Source organism: Callithrix jacchus, chromosome 8 (genome assembly GCF_049354715.1).
Source record: "Callithrix jacchus isolate 240 chromosome 8, calJac240_pri, whole genome shotgun sequence".
NCBI lineage: Eukaryota > Metazoa > Chordata > Mammalia > Primates > Cebidae > Callithrix > Callithrix jacchus.
In genome coordinates, this window is record NC_133509.1 from 94,123,172 (window position 1) to 94,141,523 (window position 18,352).

Here is an 18,352-nt window from a genome sequence, read left to right on the forward strand (position 1 = left end):
CCCTCTTGCCAGAGCACATTTGAAAACTTTTCCTTTTATGGCTTCAGTTAAAGAAGAGAGCTGACCTCTACACAAACTCTCATGAGCACACATAGAGTTGTGTGGGGTTTTTCTTTTCTATCACCCCCCATCCTTTCATATTTTAGACAACCTAGGCCCAGGGTCCCCCATGTTCATCCCTTTCCTGCTGAGACCCAGGTCTTTTTGGAGCAGACTCCTTCCCTAGATTAATCCCATTGTCTGACTTTTTAACATCCCACAAAGGGCTGCTATGTCCTAATAGTTAAACAAACAAACAAAGAGAAAACACACACAGTGACTGGATTTGAGCCACTTCGAGTTCATGCTCTTGGACTTCTCCCCTCCCCTTACCCTAGAGCTGTCCCACAGGATGCCTTTGGCAGCCTTCACTTTCATACTCTTCAAAGGCTCCCCCGTCTTCAGACCTAACCACCTCCCTTCATCCCTATTCTCAGCAGATGACCTCCCCATTCACAAGGTAATCTACTCCTTACCCACCTTCATTCCTTTTTTTTTTCTTTCCTTTCATTCCGGGGGACACGGCTACTCCTACCACCTTCCTCAGGAATCTTGTTCCAGTAACTATTATCTCTCTGGTATGAATGTTCCATCTCTCCTTGATTGATTCTTTCCCTTAGCAGACACAGACTCTCCTGGATTCCCTGCCACCTCCCTGGACCATATCTGGGGCTGACCACCTATTAACGTAGGTGGTCTCAGGTTGTTTTCAAAGCTCTCTTCTTTTATTACTCTCTATACTTTCTTTGGTATCCCCAAACATATTCTGTAACAGTCAGGAGACGGAACCATATGAGTTATGTTAACTGAGAAAAATTCATATGAAGATTTGTTAATTAGGTATAAAGTTGTTAACCAAGTAACCCAAAGAGTGAGAAGAAAACTCTGAGATATGGCAGAAGCAGCCCCTGCAGGAAGCAACTCCACCTCTAGGGCTGAAAGGACAAAGGAGGAGGCTGTAATTATTAAAACTAGAATGCAGAAAAGAGACTGCCTAGGGTGGGACCCAGACCTTGGAAGAGGGCATGTAGTTGGTCACAGCTAGTGTCTCTAAGCAGGGGTAAGAGGAAGCTGGTTTTGCAGGTGTTAGAAAAACTACACACCGGCCCCAACAGCTGTTACTGGAATGATGTGCAACTGCTGGATGGAAGCAGTGAGGCTGCAGGGAGATTCACACCCCTGTCCTCCCTCCAGCCCTGCAGCTTCCCTCTATTGGCAGGGCCTAAGAAAAAGCCAACTGATCAAGCAGAAATGTGGTTTGCAGAGTCCTAGCTCCAGCATCAGAAAGCAAGTATGGAGAGTACATTTGGAGGAAAAGATAAAAATGAGAACAACTGCATAGCCTCAAATATCACTGGAAGGAGCCGGGCACAGTGGTTCATGCCTAATTAATCCCAGCCCTTTGGGAGGCCAAGGTGGGTGGATAATTTGAGATCAGGAGTTCAAGACTAGCCTGGCCAACATGGTGAAACCCTGTCTCTACTAAAAATACAAAAATTAGCCAGGAATGTAATCCCAGCTACTCGGGAGGCTGAGGCAGGAGAATCTCTTGAACCCGGGAGGTGGATGTCGCAGTGAGCCGAGATCAAGCCATTGCACTCCAGCCTGGGTTGGACAGCGAGACTCTGTCTCAAAAATAAATAAATGAATAAAACCACCGGAGGATTCAACAACCTATTTGCCTAACCCAACTTTCTCTCTTGAACCCCAGGTTTTTTAACCAGTCCTCTGTTGGAATACTTATTTGCATGCTCTATGGTTACATCAGACTCAATATATTCTAAATTGGTCTCATTACCTTTCTCTTTCTCCCTGTCCTCTTCTTCCACCCTCCTCTATATGAAATCTATAAATGCTATTTCATCAGTATACTTCTGGCTGTTTGCACTCACATTGAATCAATCATTCGAGTCCTTTCATTTCCCTTAATATCTCTCAAATCAGTTCCCTTCACTTCAGTCCCATTGCTACTCTCTTAGTCTCTGCCCTCATCGTTTCCTACCAGATTAAAACATTGTCTACTAACTGGTTTTGCTGTCTCACATTTTACTCTGTTGCTATACCCTGGGTCTAAGTTCCTGACACCGAACCCCTATACAAGCAGAATAATCTTTCTTAAATACAAATCTTGTCTCTCGGCCCTCTGCCTAAAATCCTTTACTGGCTTCTCTTAATCTTCAAAATTCCTTTCTCTTTGGTATGACTTAGAAAGCTGTCTGGTCTTAATTCTAACCTCTCTCCTGTCCCCACCCCCTTTCTTCAGTGAAATCCAAATTCAATCATCCGATCATACCGCATTGCCTAGCTTTCTTCAGCCTTGTTATGTTCTTGATGGCCTTTGTTGTTGTTTTTTTTTTTGAGATGGAGTTTCGCTGTTGTTACCCAGGCTGGAGTTTGTATATTTGTACATCCCATTGCCTTTTCTGGGTTTATCTTCCTATTTCTCACTTTCAAACTTTCTTCCTTTTTCTAATTCCTTTTCACCCTTCAAGACTGAACACAAGTTTTAACTCCTAGGAGGATTCTGTCTCAACCCACATGCCCACACCCAGTCTGTCAGGGTCTCTCCCTTGAGTCCCCACCCCCTGTCATGTTGGGCTTCTTGGGGCTATTCCAGAGTGGTTAGGAGTGAAAGCTCTAAGCCAGACCCTATGTTCAATTTCCAGCGCTTCATCTTGCTGTCTGTGTGACCTTGGGAAAGTTATTTAGCCATGCCATCCTCAACGCTGCATATGTAAACCAGGGCTTAGAATACTACCTTCTGATAGGTGGGTATGAAGATTAAATGAGATACGCAAAAGCCCAATCCCAGTTTTCAATCATTCTTTTCAAAGTGTCTCACATAATTCTCTGGGTATTGGTCCATGTCGATTATTAAAACCAGGGTGCAAATTGATCATGTACTGCTTTAGAACAACATTAATCTTCTGCTAAACCCTCAGCCACATTTATTTTAGAAGGGCCAGGTCCAGATGGATACTATCATTGACTTGATTCTACAATTATTTGGGGATGGGCTCAAGTCTTGCATTTTTTTAGGTACTAGGGCCTCTGACTCTTTTTGTGAAAAAGAGAGAATTCTTTGCCAGCCCTAAGATCCTCTGACTGGTGTTAAAGTGCATTTAGTGGGAATGTCATTAACTTTTTCATGAGAAAGATGGAATTGGCCAGCGCCCTGTTTCTCCCTTCCAGTTTTTCTGTGATCCTGGCTGTGCCTAGAGAGGGAAATCCAATGAAGCGTGAGGTCAGGCAGTCCAAGCTCTTCCCCAGGGTGCAGTCAGCCAGCAGGACTCAGTCCTACCTTAAGGCAATCACTACTTCTAAACATTTATTTATGCTTTTGAACCCAAGGTCCAATGGGAACATAAAACAAATGATTCCAAAAGAGATTACCCCCCACTGATTTCTTCTACCACACACAGAGAAAAGGAAAACCATGTACAAGCCAATAGCAGGGAACTTCTCCAGAGAGCTTCTGACCGCCATGTATGAAGCCCTCAAATATAGCTATGGGGAGAGCAATGCTTGGGGAAGGCACATGAAGGCACAGGCATTTTTTTTGTTTTAATTTTCTTTTCACTAGACCTATCCTTGACTTTTCACAGATTTCCCAGCTGAAGAATCAAGATCGATGATAACACAGGAGAAAAATGTTCCACTGTGGCCAGTTTGTGTTCCTCCAGAGAGTCACTTGCACACACGTGGATGGGCAGCCAGGAGACATGGTTGACCCCTGAAGCAGCTGGGAAGGTCAGGCTACTCCCTGGGAGCTGGGATGGAGTGACCTCTGTCTTTTGGTTCTCTGGGAGGATATAGCTCCCACTGGCCCTGGTCCCACAGCGGACTGTCACCTCAGATGGCTTCACTGAGGCAGAATGAGTTACTGGTAACAAGCTCTACGATATCCTACTGTGTCCTTCTCTGAGAGCACTGAGACTCTGACACTCCTACTGCTGGGCTGTGACAATGACTAAGAAAAATGTAGTAGGGATAGCTTTTTAAAAAGCACGACAAGTTTTTTAGCTTTGCTCAAAAAATATCTCTTCTTAAGGAAAAAAAGCAAGAGGGGCTGAGGATGGGCATGGGGGTGGGAGGGAGCTAAAATACTGTGTATGGGAAGTTGCCTTCAAAGGAATACAGGACTGCAGGGTGACTCATGTTCCCTGGAAATGGTTTCCGTTCTGATACCAAATCTATAGAATCACAAAACCAGGCTGTATGCAAGCATTTTGCACATGTTCGTCATCATTGTTACATGTCACAAGTATATTACTTTCATTAACTAAAGTATAATCAAGTTGTCTTTACTTTTTATTCCTCCACACTGCAGCGCCCCCTGCCTGACATGTAGAAGGATTATCAAAGTGCTGGTCCTGCCTGAAGGGAAGCTATCACAAACTATTAATGAGAGATGTTTCAGCCATCTTAAAGTTGGTGAGAGATACAGTTTTCATTGTGTAAATTAGAGTCAGCTTGCAGTTATTCACTGTAAAGAAATAAAGGAAGGAAAGCTCGTGGGCTTACGTAATTGGCTTTTGAACATATTTTATATTAAATATATTTGAGTGTATTTAATTCTACTTTTGAACATAGTTTTCATCTAGGATTATGGAAAGCCAAGTCATTTCCTACAAAGTAGACAAAGTACATTGATGTCATACCTTTAAAAAAAACCTGAAAAACGAAACCAAACAAAACAAAGAACACTCTGTTTAAATGAAATTGCTCAGAAGCCCAATATGTAACATGGGTATAAATGGAGCAGCTTTGGCAGAAGCAGAGATTGCAGGCCTTGAGCCAAGCCCTCTTGGCTGTCATGTCCACCTCATAGTGACACCAAAGGTGCTCTGGAGAGAGCAGTTTACATAGGCAAATGAGCACACACAAGATGTTCACCATTAGCCATTAGGAAAATTCAAATGAATCCCACAATGAGATATCACTGCACACCTATCAAAATAGCTAAAATAAAAAAGGGTGATGATACAAATACTGGCAAAGATAGGGAGAAACCAAGTCACTCATGCACTACTGGTGGGAATGTAAAGTGGTATAGCCACTCTGCAAAACAGTTTGGCAATTTCTTAAAAAAATTAAACATGAGCTGGATGCAGTGGCTCATGCCCGTAATCCCAGCATTTTGAGAGGCCAAGGTGGGCAGATCACCTGAGGTCAGGAGTTTGAGACCAGCCTGGCCAATATGAAGAAACCCCGTCTCTACTAAAAATACAAAAATTGGCTGGGTGTGGTGGCACATACCTGTAATCCCAGCTACTCAGAAGGCCGAGGCAAGAGAATGTCTTGAACCCAGGAGGCAGAGGTTGCAGTGGGCCAAGATTGCACCACTGCCCTCCAGCCTGGGCAATAGAGCGAGACTCCGTCTCAAAAAAACAAAAACAAAAAATGCACAAAAAATAAACACATAACTACTATGCAACCAAACAACTGCACTCCTGTGCATTAAACCCAGAGAAGTGACAACTTCTGTTCACAAAAAAACCTGTACACTAGTGTTCATATGAGCTCTATTTGTAATAACCCCCAAATGGAAACAACCCAGATGTCTTTCAACAGATGAATAGGTTAAACTGTGGTACACCTATATGATAGAATACTACTCAGCAATACAAAGAAGCCAATTATTAACACATTGACTCTTGGTGAATCTCCAGAGGATTATACCATGTGAATAAAGCTCATACCAAAATGTTGCATACTGTATTATTCCGTTTATACAACATTATTTAAATGACAAAATTATAGAAATGGACAAAAGATTCATGTTTGCCAGGGGTTGAGAATGTGGAAGGGAAGTGGAAATGGCTTGAAAGGGCATGAAGGATTGTGTTGGTGATGAAATGACCTGTATTTTGTCTGTATCTATGTAAATATTCTGTATGTAATAGTGTACCATAGTTTTGCAAGACATTGCTATTGTAAAAACTGAATTAAGAGTACATGGGATCTCTTTATTATTTCTTACAACTGCATGGGAGTCAAAAACTTTCTCAGAATAAAAAAAATCAATAAATTGTTTTAATCATAAAAAGGATGGTATCTCCAAATCCTGTGTTCTGCTATGACTTAAATGTCACTTGTTTCACCCTGTTCAACACTGTTCTGCTATGACTTAAATGTCACTTGTTTCACCCTGTTCATACATCACTCTAGATATGGCAGTATGCCCTTCAGACAAATATCAGGATCTAGGGGAAGCTCAATTTCCCTCCTTCTAATCCAGTAAAAAGCACTTACTTAATATCATGAATCAATGAAGTATCCAGTGCTGGAAATGAACCTACTGTTTTTTTCTTTTAAGTTCATGCCTCCTCTGCACTAGGTAGGTATTTAAGTGATAAGGCAGAAAATGCAAGAAAGAAATAACACTGAGAGATGACTGGTTAGTTGGATCGTGGCATGTACCTACCTCACTTCAAAAAGTGATTTAGGATACGTTATTTCTAAAATACGTGTTCTATACTGTGGTAGGCTGAGTGGTAGTCCTCCAAAGAGGTCCATGGTTTAATCCTCAGAACATGTGAATATGTTACCTTGCATGGTAAAAGGAATTTTGCAGATGTGAATAAGTTAAGGATCTTGAGATGAGAGATTAGCCTGTGCTACGCAGTTGGGCCTGATATAATCTCTGAACAGAGAGAGGAGAAGACAATTTGTTAAGGAAAGCAGAGACTGGAATGATAATGGCCATAGCTAAAGAATACTGGCAGCCGCTGAAAGCTGGGAAAGGCAAGGAATATTCCCTCTGAAGACTTCAGAAGGAATCAGCCCTGCTGACACCTTGATTTTAGCCCTGTGAGATTCATTTCTGATTTCTGACCTCCAAAGCTGTAAGAGAAGAATAAATATGTGTTGTCTTGAATCACTAAGTTTGTGGTAATTTGTTATAATATCGACAACAAATTCATTGAAAAAGAAGAAAAGGGGAAAATATGATAAAGCAACAGCTTACTCTTTCATGTGTTTAATATTATTGAAATACTAATTTGAAAGCAAGATTTACTTCTTATAAATTCTATGTAGACTGTGCACTTGAAAGCTTACCAAAAGCAAAACAAACAAACAAAAAAAAAACAGTCAACTCCCATAGCTAGACATTGTATGATCTCTAATAATTTACTTTTTTGAACTCTGCTACTAAAAAAAGCTCATGTTAGAAATTCCTTTTAGGCCAGGCGCAGTGACTCACACCTGTAATCCCAGCACTTTGGGAGGCCAGGGCAGGCAGATCACTTGAGGCCAGGGGTTCAAGATCAGCCTGGCCAAAATGGAGAAACCCCATCTCTAGTAAAAATATGAAAATTATCCAGGCATGGTGGCCTGTAGATACTCAAGAGGTGAAGGCAGGAGGATCCTTTGAATCTGAGATGTGGAGGCTGCAGTGAGCTGAGATCACGGTACTGCACTCCAGGCTGGATGAGAGAGTCTCAACTCTGCCTCAAAAAAAAAGAAAAAAGAAATTAAAAAACATTTTATTAAGCATTTCTATTATTTATCATAGTCTCAGTAAGAGTTAAGGTCAATATTACCTCTTTATTTCCATTTTAGGAAACCAAGAGTCAAGTAAATTACAATAAATTATTTAGAGCTTGGCATGCATTTCTCTGTTCTTTCTCTATTTCATATTTTGAAGGTGGCTTTTTTCCCATAACCTCTGGCATCCTTCTTTTTACAATTAAATCATCACTATTTATTCATTAACTAGATAATTATTGCCATATATAAAAATATATACACACAGATACATATGTATACATTTCAAAATATACATATACGTACATATGTGCACACATACATATCAATAGGAATTACTCCCCTTAATTATAATAGACATGTGAAAACAGTGAAGATACTGATTTTCAAAATGGTGAATTTCAAAACATGATATCTCTCATGCCCTAGAAAGTCTTTAGGATGTTGTTAAACAGTAGTTTGAGAGCATTTTAAGAAGATGTATAATCCTCAGGAGTCAGCAACATGGTTTCCTGATGGCTTCTAGAATGATAAATCTCAATAGAGTTGGTATTCACCTAATACAAGAGCTTTGGAACGTTCTCTTGTCCCAGTGTATGCCACATCCCACAGGCTCCAACTGGCATAGGACTCTGTTTCAGAGAGTGCCTATTAGCATGTGAATGACTTGAGAAGAAACAATGTTCTTGCCAAGATTATATATGTATGGCTTAAAGTATATAGAATATGCTTTTAAAATGTGCCACACGTGTTTACAAACCACAGAACATCAGAGTATCTCTCTGAGAGCATCTGACCCAGCCCTACAGAATCCTTCTACAGCATCTATTTGAATATCCCTAGGGAATGGGAATGTACACCCTCCCTGTTCAACCTATTCATTAGACAGTTAATTTTCATAGAGTGAAACTCTGTCTCTATCTGACATCAACTCATCATTCATCTGTAAATAAAAAATAAAGTCCTTTTCTTCTTTTGAGACAGAGTTTCACTCTTTGTCACCCAGGCTGTAGTACAGTGGTGATCTCCACTCACTGCAATCTCCACCTCCCAGGTTCAAATGATTCTTCTGGCTTAGCTTCCCAAGTAGCTGGGATTACAGGCACCCAGCACCATGCCTAGCTAATTTTTGTATTTTTAATAGAGACAGGGTTTCTCCATGTTGGTCAGGCTGGTCTCGAACTCCAGACCTCAGGTAATCTGCCCACCTCAGTCTCCCTAAGTGCTGGGATGATAGGTGTGATCCACTGTACCCGGACCAATCCTGTCCTCTTTTAACACCTGGAGACAGTATCAGGCTATATCAGGCCATTCTTGCATTACTGTAAAGAAATACCCAAGACTGGATAATTTATAAGAAATGAGATTTATTGGCTTGCAGCTTTGCAAGCTGTCAACTGGAAGCATAGCGCCATCTGCTTCTGGGGAGGCCTCGGGAAGTTTCCAATCATGATGGAAGGCAAAGTGGGAGCAGGCACATCACATGGCAAGAATAGGAGCAAGGACCAGGGGAGGTTGCACACACTTTTAAATCATCAGATCTCATGCACTAAGGTAAAGACAGCACCAAGCCATGAGGAATCAGCCCCCAAACACCTCCCACCAGGCCCTGCTTCCAGCATTGGGGATTACAATTCAACATGAGATTTGGGCAGGGACAAATATTAAAACTGTATTACAGGCCCTGCTTCCAAAATTTTTCTTTTTTCCCAAGTTAAACATATATTTTTTCTTAACTTTTCACAGGTTATTTTCCAGGCAGATCTAGCCATACTAATCTCCTCTGCTCCAAATTTTTCTAAGCCAGTTTTATAATGTGTTGCTCAGAGCAGGACAAATACTCCAGATGTCATCTGCCACAACAGGTTATAACAGTTATTAAGTTAATATTCTGTGTTCATCTGTGTGGCATGAGATCTCATTAGCTTCACTGAAATAATTACATCAAACTATGTTCTTTTGAATCTTTTTCCAAGTCATCATAAAAAATGTTTTATAGAAAAAAAATGTAAGGATTAAACACTGTTACTCTAAAAGAGATATCCTACCAAATAGACACTTAGGGTATTGTGTTGGTTCAGCCAGCTGTGACTCCACCTCACAGTTCAATAAAGAGCCAGCATTTCTCCATTCTCTTCAAAAGGCTGTGCTGGAAGACTTCCAACCATGCTAGTCATGGTACAATATAGGTATGGCATTTCCCAGATGTAATAAATTAATAATGAGGATAATTTGGCCTGTCTTACAGTTACTGAACTACTTTTCTGACTCCTAGCGGTAACTTCTTTTCTAATGTTCTTCCATCATCTGTTTAAAATGAGCTCTTGAATTTCTCTAGGACATGATATAATCTTACAGGATTTGACCTTTTGAAAATCCGGATGAGTAGGTGTCTCCATTTTCTTAACATCAATTATCCCCCAACAGTTTTGAAGATTATATAGAACAGTTCTGAAAGCATCTCCATATTTGTTCATCACCCTGGGATAAAATTTATCTAGACTTAGACATTTGCACTAAACTAAAAACAACCAGAATCCAAAAGGACTCTCCTGCCTGCCAGTGACTTAGGGGTCGCATAATAACTGTGGCAGAAGGGGATCCGCAGTCACCAGGCTCTTTAAAGATACAACAGAGGCAGCGTTGTGGTCTGCATTCGGTTCCTTTCTGTTTCATGAAGCTACCTTTGTGTTCAGCTGCTTGGTGGTATGAAGGACTTCACAGCAAATGGCAGCAGATAAATCTGCTATTGTATCAGCTGCTTTTTAAGACAATTTATTGGGATTACTGCGCTAGGAATTATCCTATTTCTTCATAACATGAGATGTTAACTTTCTTATTACCATTGAAATAGAATGCTACTAAGGCAGCTATCAGCATTTGTCACAAACACGAAACTAACTCCTAAAATTTAGGCCTTAAATATGGAGATGAATGTAGAAGACACTGTAATATCTCTCCAAAATAAATTTCACCCTCTCCGTTTGTATAGGTTGTATTGGTTGATTTCACTCCTCGTTCCAGAGTTGCCCCTGGGTTGCTTTGAACACCATTTGACACAAAGATTGATTAGGGATAAACATATGACCTAATTCTGACCATCAAAGCAGGATTCAGGACATTTTTTACCATGGCTTTGAGAGGAAAAGCTATCTCCTTCCCCTGGCTGCCATCGCACCCATTTATTAATCAAGAGGAAACCAATTTGAAGGTAAATTCTACACATGAGAGTGACCAGAATTTAAGCAAAGCAAAACTAAACAAAATATCACACACATTGAAACAGTGTCCTTGATCAAAATAACTCTGAAGCTTACACTACTATGGGACCAGCCTTTCTCAATCAAAGTTTGATGGAAGAAAGATAGAAGAAATAAACCCTAAGATATACATTATATGCAATAAAGTAATTTCTCTCCTATGCATCTGGAATGGTACTAAATATGTCCTATCTTTGGGAGAACTAAGAAAATAGTAGCTCAAATTACTTTTGTGTTCTGTGGTTCAAATGAGGAATTCTGGTTGCAAAAGCAATTTGACTCCACAGTTGGGTGTACTCATAAAGTCATCTTTATTGTTTAAGCTAGTTTGAGTTGGGGTTTCCATTTCTTACAGCTAAAAGCTTCCTAACTAGTATAATGATCAACCTCCTTTTGGAGACACGCTTCTTTCTTATACTCCCATCTGTTGCTCCTATTGCAATTTCAACAAAATTACTGGGAAATTTTCAAAAAAATTATCAGAAAATCTGGCTCAGCAGATGCAGAATTTTGTAGGTTATCTGCTGTATCCTCACTTGATTCATTTCTCATTCACAATGACAAAAAAGTCAATCCATGAGGAAGATATAACAATTATAAACATATGCAACTAGCAGAAACTGAAAATGCATGAAGGAGAAACTCACAGAATGGAAGGGAGAAATAGACAATTCAACCATAATGGATTATATACCATTATCACCATTATGTACCAGTTATCCTAGAAATACAAGGTTTGATTAACATCCAAAATTCAATCAACTATATTACAAGATTCCAGAGCAAAACCTACAAGATCACCTCAGCAGATGCATAGAAAGCATTTGAACACATCCAAAGCCTCTTCATGACAAAAAACATTCAGCAAACTATTAACAGGAATAGAAGAGAACTTCCACAACCTGATGAAAGGCATGCACTAAAAACTCAGAGCTAATATTTACCTGGGAAAAACAATACTTTCCCCCTAAAATCAGGAAAAAGTCAAGATGTCTGCCCTCACCACTTGTATTCAACCCGAAGGTTATAGCTGGGGAAGTTAGATAAGAAAAAGGAAATCTTAGGTTGATGAAAAAGTAATTGCAGTTTTTGCCATTACTTTTAATTGGCTAAAAAATGCAATTACAGCCAAATAAAAGGCATCTAGGTTAGAAAGAATAAAAGTAAAACTATTTTTATTTGCAGATGAAGTGATATTGTATTTGAAAAATCCTAAGGAATCTGCTAAAAAAAAATAGAACTAATTAACAAGTTCAGGACGTTTTCAGGCTAAAAGATAATATTAAAAACAGTTGTCTTTCTATATAGTAACAATGAACAATCCAAAATGAAATTAAGAATTCCATTTACGATAGCAGGACAATGAAAAGTGCAAAACTTGTACTCTGAAAACTACAAAAATATGTTGAAAGTAGTGAATGAACACCTAAACAAATGGAAAGACAATATGTGTTCACTAACTGAAAGATTTAATATTATTAAGATGGAAATATTCTATAAATTGAGCTATAGATTCAATGAAATTCCTATCAAATTCCCAGCTGGCTTTCTTGCAAAAATTGACAAGCTGATTCTAAAATCCATATGGAAATGTAAGAGGCCCAGAAACAATCTTGCAAAAGAATAACAAAACTGGAAAGCTCACACTTCACAATTTCAAAACTTACTATTACATTGCTAGTGTAAACAGACGGTATGAAACTGACAGAAGGATAAGCCCATATTCTGGAATAGAATTGAGAATCCAAAAATAAACCCTCATATTTATAATCAATTGATTTTCAGTGATTGTCCCGGGATAATTCAATAGGGGAAAGAATAATCTTTTCAACAAATGGTACTGCGACAATTAGATATCTATGTTCGAAAGAATAAAATTAGACTCCTACCTCACACTGTTTATAAAAGTCAACTCAAAATAGACCTAAATAAAAGAGCCAAAAAAAAACGAACTCTTAGAAGAAAACACCTTCCTCATCCACCGCTGCCGCCTCCTTCTTCTGCCGCTCCTGGTGCTGCTTGTGTGCTCGTTCGGTGCGGACCTGGTACCTCTTTTGTGAAGCGGCAACTGAGGAGACTCCGGCGCTCGCCATGGCGACGAAAAGCCCAAGGAAGGAGTCAAGACCGAGAACAACGATCATATTAATTTGAAAGTGGCGGGGCAGGATGGTTCTATGGTTCAGTTTAAGATGAAGAGGCATACACCACTCAGTAAACTAATGAAAGCCTATTGTGAACGACAGGGATTGTCAATGAGGCAGATCAGATTCCAATTTGACGGGCAACCAATCAATGAAGCAGACACACCTGTACAGTTGGAAATGGAGACGGAAGATACAATTGGTGTGTTCTAACAGCAGACGGCAGGTGTCTACTGAAAAGGGAACCTGCTTCTTTACTTCAGAACTCTGTTCTTTAAAGATCAAGATTACATTCTCAATTATAAAACTGCAATTTGGTTCCACCACATCCGACTACTACAGTATAGTTTTCTCTATTCTTTCATTTTCCCCTTCCCCATTCCTTTATTGTACATAAAGTAACTGGTATATGTGCACAAGCATTTTTTTTTTAAACAGCCAATGATATATTTTGATTGACATCAAGTAGAGACAGGATGGGGAAAAATACTGATATTTCTCCATTAGTGGCATGCTCATTCAGCTCTTATCTTTATATTCCAGTAAGTTATTTTGCTCTCACTGTTTTAACAAAAAAAAAAAAAAACACATAAAAATCCTTGCATATATTGTTTGATTGGAGACTTTTAATGTTTTTAATTTATTATTGTAAAATCAAGGACAATTTTATAATTTTTTTGTAGGTAGCTGTTATATGTAGGGCACTCTAAGTAGGGATAAATTACTCTAAAACAAGAAAAAAAGAATCCTTGATAGTTTTCCCTTCAAGTCAAAAGTCTCGTTGTTTAAATAAACTTCTTGTTTAAAAAAGAAAAAAGAAAACATAGATGTGAATCTTTGAGAACTTAGGATAAGCCTGTTTAGGTATGCCAATAAAAGCACAGCAATAAAACAAACAGATAAATTGGATTTCATAGAAATAAAATACTTGGGGACATCAAAGATTTTAACAAGAAAGTGAAAAGACAACCTACAATATGGAGAAAATACTTGCAATCTTGATATATGACAGAAATTTGTATCCTGAGTATATAAAGAACTCCCACAAGTCAACAACAAAATGACAACCCAATTTAGAAATGGGGAAAATACTTACATAGACACTTCTCCAAAGAAGACATATTAAATAAAAATGGTCAACAAGCACACCAAAAGATGTTCAACATCATTCACTATTAGGGAAATGCAAGTCAAAACCACAATAAGATATCCCTTCATGCCTATCAGGGTGACTAACACTTAAAACAAAACAATAAGCCATAAGAAGTATTGACTGGAATCCTTATACACTGCAAAATCTAAAATGGGGCAGCCACCCTGGAAAATAATTTGGCAGTTCCTCAAAATGGTCAACAGAGTGATACCATATATGACCCAGCAATTTCACTCCTAGGTATATACTCAAAAGAAACGAAAACAAATGTCCACACAAAACTCATACACAATGTTCATAGCAAGACTATTCATAATACCTAAAAACTGTAACCAACTCAAATGTCCATTACCTGATGAATGAGTAAACAAAATGTTTTTATCTGTACAACAGAATGTTATTCAGCAATAAAAAGAAAGAAGTACTGATATGAGCTACAGCATGAATGAGTCTCAAAAACAACATGCTGAGAAAAAGAAGTCAGATGCCAAAGACCACATATTGTATGCTTAATTTATATCAAATATACAGAATAGGCCAATCCATAGAGACAGAGAGTAGTGTTTGCCAGAGACAGGGAGGAGACGGAAATGGGGTGGGTACGGGGTTTCTTTTTAGTTTAGGAAGTTAGATAGTGGTGAAAGTTGTTCAAGTTGTACAAGTAGGTGAATATACTAAGAAGTCCACTTTAAAGGATAAATTGTATGGTTTGTGAATAATATGTCCAACTTGTTATTTTAAAAAACATTCTTGAACAGCTTTTACAGTTTTGCTTTATCATTTACTATATCTCAGGCCTCATTACCATCAATATGGTTGTAAAATGAAGTTTTAAAGACATTTAATGTAGAACTTCCCAGTTAGAGAAATAAAATTTCAACAAAATAATGTTTAATGAATTCTGAATTTGTCATATCAGCCAAAGTAAGTCAAACTATTGAAAGCATGAGGTAAAAAGACAATAAAAACATGTTTCATGACTACAAAGCTTAGTTTAAAAAGATTTGATAAATTAAAAATATGGAAAATTGAAAGCTTATTACTTTTAATTATTTTATTAATCTCAAATGTTATGAAAAGAACTAAAGCAGTTTATTTTATTTGGCTGAACACATATTACTTAAAAATAAAGCGTAACTATCAAAATAGCATGCTTCAAATGCCTGTCCAGTGATTTACAGCTAATTGCCAAATATTCTTCTGTTGCTAAATCTGCTTTATTAAGGTTTGCTAAATTAGTTAAAATAAACTCAAGCATAGCATATTTCTAGCATATTTTTGATAAAATGTCACAAACATACATTTTCCTTCATATTTTTAAAATAGTAGGAAACACTTTTATGTCATATTACCCAGGAAAAAGATAAACAGATTTGTGTATGGGAAGTTTATTGTGCAATGGTCTCAGAAAATAAAAACTGTGAGACGTTAAGGAAGCAGGTGTGAGCAAAAAGAGAGTTGAATTGTGATGAAATTGCAAAAAAAAGTCTCAGCTAATCCCACAGGAGCTTGGAAGCTAGGATGGCCTTTCAGAGTTGTCCCAAATTAAGGCAAGGGGGCCTGATTTGTGTATCCCCACACTGACCAGTCATTGGATATGGTCTGCACCTGGGGCGCTAGGTGAAGAAATTCCTTTCACCTGAGGGCAATTCTTAGCGAGAAATTTGCTTTGAGCCATCAACAGGTAATAATTCCGACAGCTGGGGAAATGAATGCCTTGGTCCTGAAGTAAGTATCTGAACAAGACACCACAGTATCCATTCAGTCCACCCTTTGAAGGGCTCAGACCCATTCGCTCTGTATAAAACATTCACACCACCTGGGAATAGCTTCCTTTTGGTTGGTGTCTTTTCTAAGTGAAATTTACAAAAGGAAAGTTGGTGGAATGAAATATAATCCCCACTGCTGCACTTGATTGCAGGCTTGCAACTTATATTTAATATCTCTCTTCTCTATTACCATTTTGAATTATCATTACTTTTGGCTGGCACCTCCACTAGCCATGGGGGGCTTACCCATAGGGGTGACCCAGACCCTCATTACTGTGCCATCCAAGTCTTGCTCACTATGCCTTCCTTAGGGCCAACATGCTGCATTGTTCCTTCACTGTCAACTTTGGACAGGAGAACACCAAGAGATGCCCCAGTATATCACTATTCTTTCCCTCTCCATTGTGGAACAGCAGTCCTGCCTCCCACAGAACCTGTGGTTCTTTGAAATGCAGTCCCCAAAGCATAGCTAGGTTCTCACATCTGGGGAAGCCAGCACTTAACACTTCAGCCTCTTGCTCTATGTCTCACAGGATGACTGTTGATGTTTTGATGTGTACTAAATAAACTGACATTTCTTTCAAACTGTCTTCTCTACATCTTTTCAACACCATATCAACAACCAGAATACCAACATATTATTTTAGAAATGTTGAGAAGTTCTCCAAAAGCAGAGAATACATTCATGAGGAATGTCTGCTCCTCTTTTTCCATGTGAGCTATACTATTTGAGGACAAAATGACAAAATTAATCAAAGGAGTAGCTTAATTTTTTTTTTTTTTTTTTTTTGAGATGGAGTTTTGCTCTTGTTTACCCAGGCTGGAGTGTAATGGCGCGATCTCGGTCACTGCAACCTCCGCCTCCTGGGTTCAGGCAATTCTCCTGCCTCAGCCTCCTGAGTAGCTGGGATTACAGGCACGCGCCACAGTGCCCAGCTAATTTTTTATATTTTTAGTAGAGACGGGGTTTCACCATGCTGACCAGTATGGTCTCGATCTCTTGACCTCGTGATCCACCCGTCTCGGCCTCCCAAAGTGCTGGGATTACAGGCGTGAGCCACCGCGCCCGGCCCAGGAGTAGCTTAATTTTTAATGGACAGGAAGGAAACTTCATTCCATGCTAATTACGTACCATTTTCCCCATAATTAGGGAGGATGTTTATTCAGCCAGGATGCTGAAAAGTACATTTTAAGATATAGAAGCAGTATCTGTTCATACTATATTGGTTATTAAATATTTTGACTGTCATACTTGCAACTTGATAATTGCAGGTAAGTTGTAGGTACACAAAGTTGATTAGCCTTTTGGCACCAAAGGCAAACAAACAAACAAAAATCTAGAAACTATTTAGAAATTATTTGACAGCCTTGACCTCAAGTTCACCTCTGTTGTGGTGCTTTGATACACAAGAGTATTTGATTTGTTTTAGAATAGACTGTCAGCTTATCCATTTTGTGTTAAATCCAACACTCTGTGTTTAATTTCTGATTATTTTTGTTTGCATTTATCCCAATTATTGATTTAGAATAAAACCCACTTTTGACTCTGACTTTTTTCTCTACATATTTTTCAGGAAAATTTTTGCAAATAGGCTGATTGAGTAGACTATATGGAAATGAACAAATCTCTTTTTATCAGCTCTTTAAAAAATGTGTAGACATGTAGTAATACAAAACATTGCTCCAATTAAGAAAGCAAAAGTACAGATATGCTTACACTGAAAAACATTTTTTGAGACAATGGTATATTTTAATAGTCTACAGTAGCTCATTTATACTTACTTGGGTTTACAAAAAGAATAATGAGGAATTCTTAATGAGATGAGAGGAATAATGTAAAAATAAAGTGAACTAAGAGTGTATTTGCAACCTAATTTACTTTATTTTTAAAATTTTGTGACTTGCCCAATCTATGTGCTTCACAAGACAACTGTCTGTTTCATTGCTTTCCACCAAGGTCTAACAGAGAGCCTGGCACATAATAGAGGCTCAATAACTGTGTCAAAGGAATAAATGTACAAAGTGTTCATTGCCCATCTGATACACCATAATTGCAGACAACTTCTCTCTCTTCTTCCTCTCTCCTCTACCCACTCTTCTTCCTTCCCTCTCCTTATCTCTCTTTAGTCTCCTCTTTGTTCTTCCCTTCCTTCTCTTCTCCTTTCAAAGTAGGTCACAGGAAGACATTTAGGAGACATTCATTAGAGAATGTTCAGTAGCAGAAACTATATACAGCATCACATTTTCCATCCCTTCTTTTCTCTTTTTTTAAACCAAATCTTGAAACTCTGAATTTATGTGACTTTGTATGTTTTAAAGGGGTGTTTTCATGTGGCATGGCTGTCTTGTGTAATTAAGGCAAACTTTCCACACTGCCCTTGTCTTATTGTGCAGTTTCTTTCTTTTTATTTTCTTTATTTACTTATTTTGTTTTTGAGGCAGGGTCTCACTCTATCACCCAGGTTGGAGTGAAATGGCATAATCTTGGCTCACTACAGT

General features: G+C 38.6%; 1 protein-coding gene, 1 long non-coding RNA gene and 1 pseudogene across 2 annotated transcripts in view; 2 read left to right on the forward strand and 1 right to left on the reverse strand.

Moving 5' to 3' along the window:
- The first annotated feature begins 415 nt into the window (after nt 1-415).
- Nucleotides 416-5,614, forward strand: LOC118144957 (uncharacterized). The gene is made up of 3 exons (XR_004729933.3): nt 416-499; nt 3,645-3,789; nt 4,370-5,614. It is a non-coding gene; the product is annotated as an uncharacterized LOC118144957 (long non-coding RNA).
- A 142-nt stretch (nt 5,615-5,756) lies between these two features.
- Nucleotides 5,757-18,352, reverse strand: part of L3HYPDH (trans-L-3-hydroxyproline dehydratase) — a 42,199-nt gene continuing 29,603 nt past the window's right edge. Inside the window, exon 6 of the mRNA XM_054239993.2 lies at nt 5,757-7,490. The gene's annotated coding sequence lies outside the window, so the exon portion shown is untranslated. The remainder of the gene's footprint in view (nt 7,491-18,352) is intronic.
- On the forward strand, nt 11,780-13,168 carry LOC108593602 (small ubiquitin-related modifier 2 pseudogene; annotated as a pseudogene).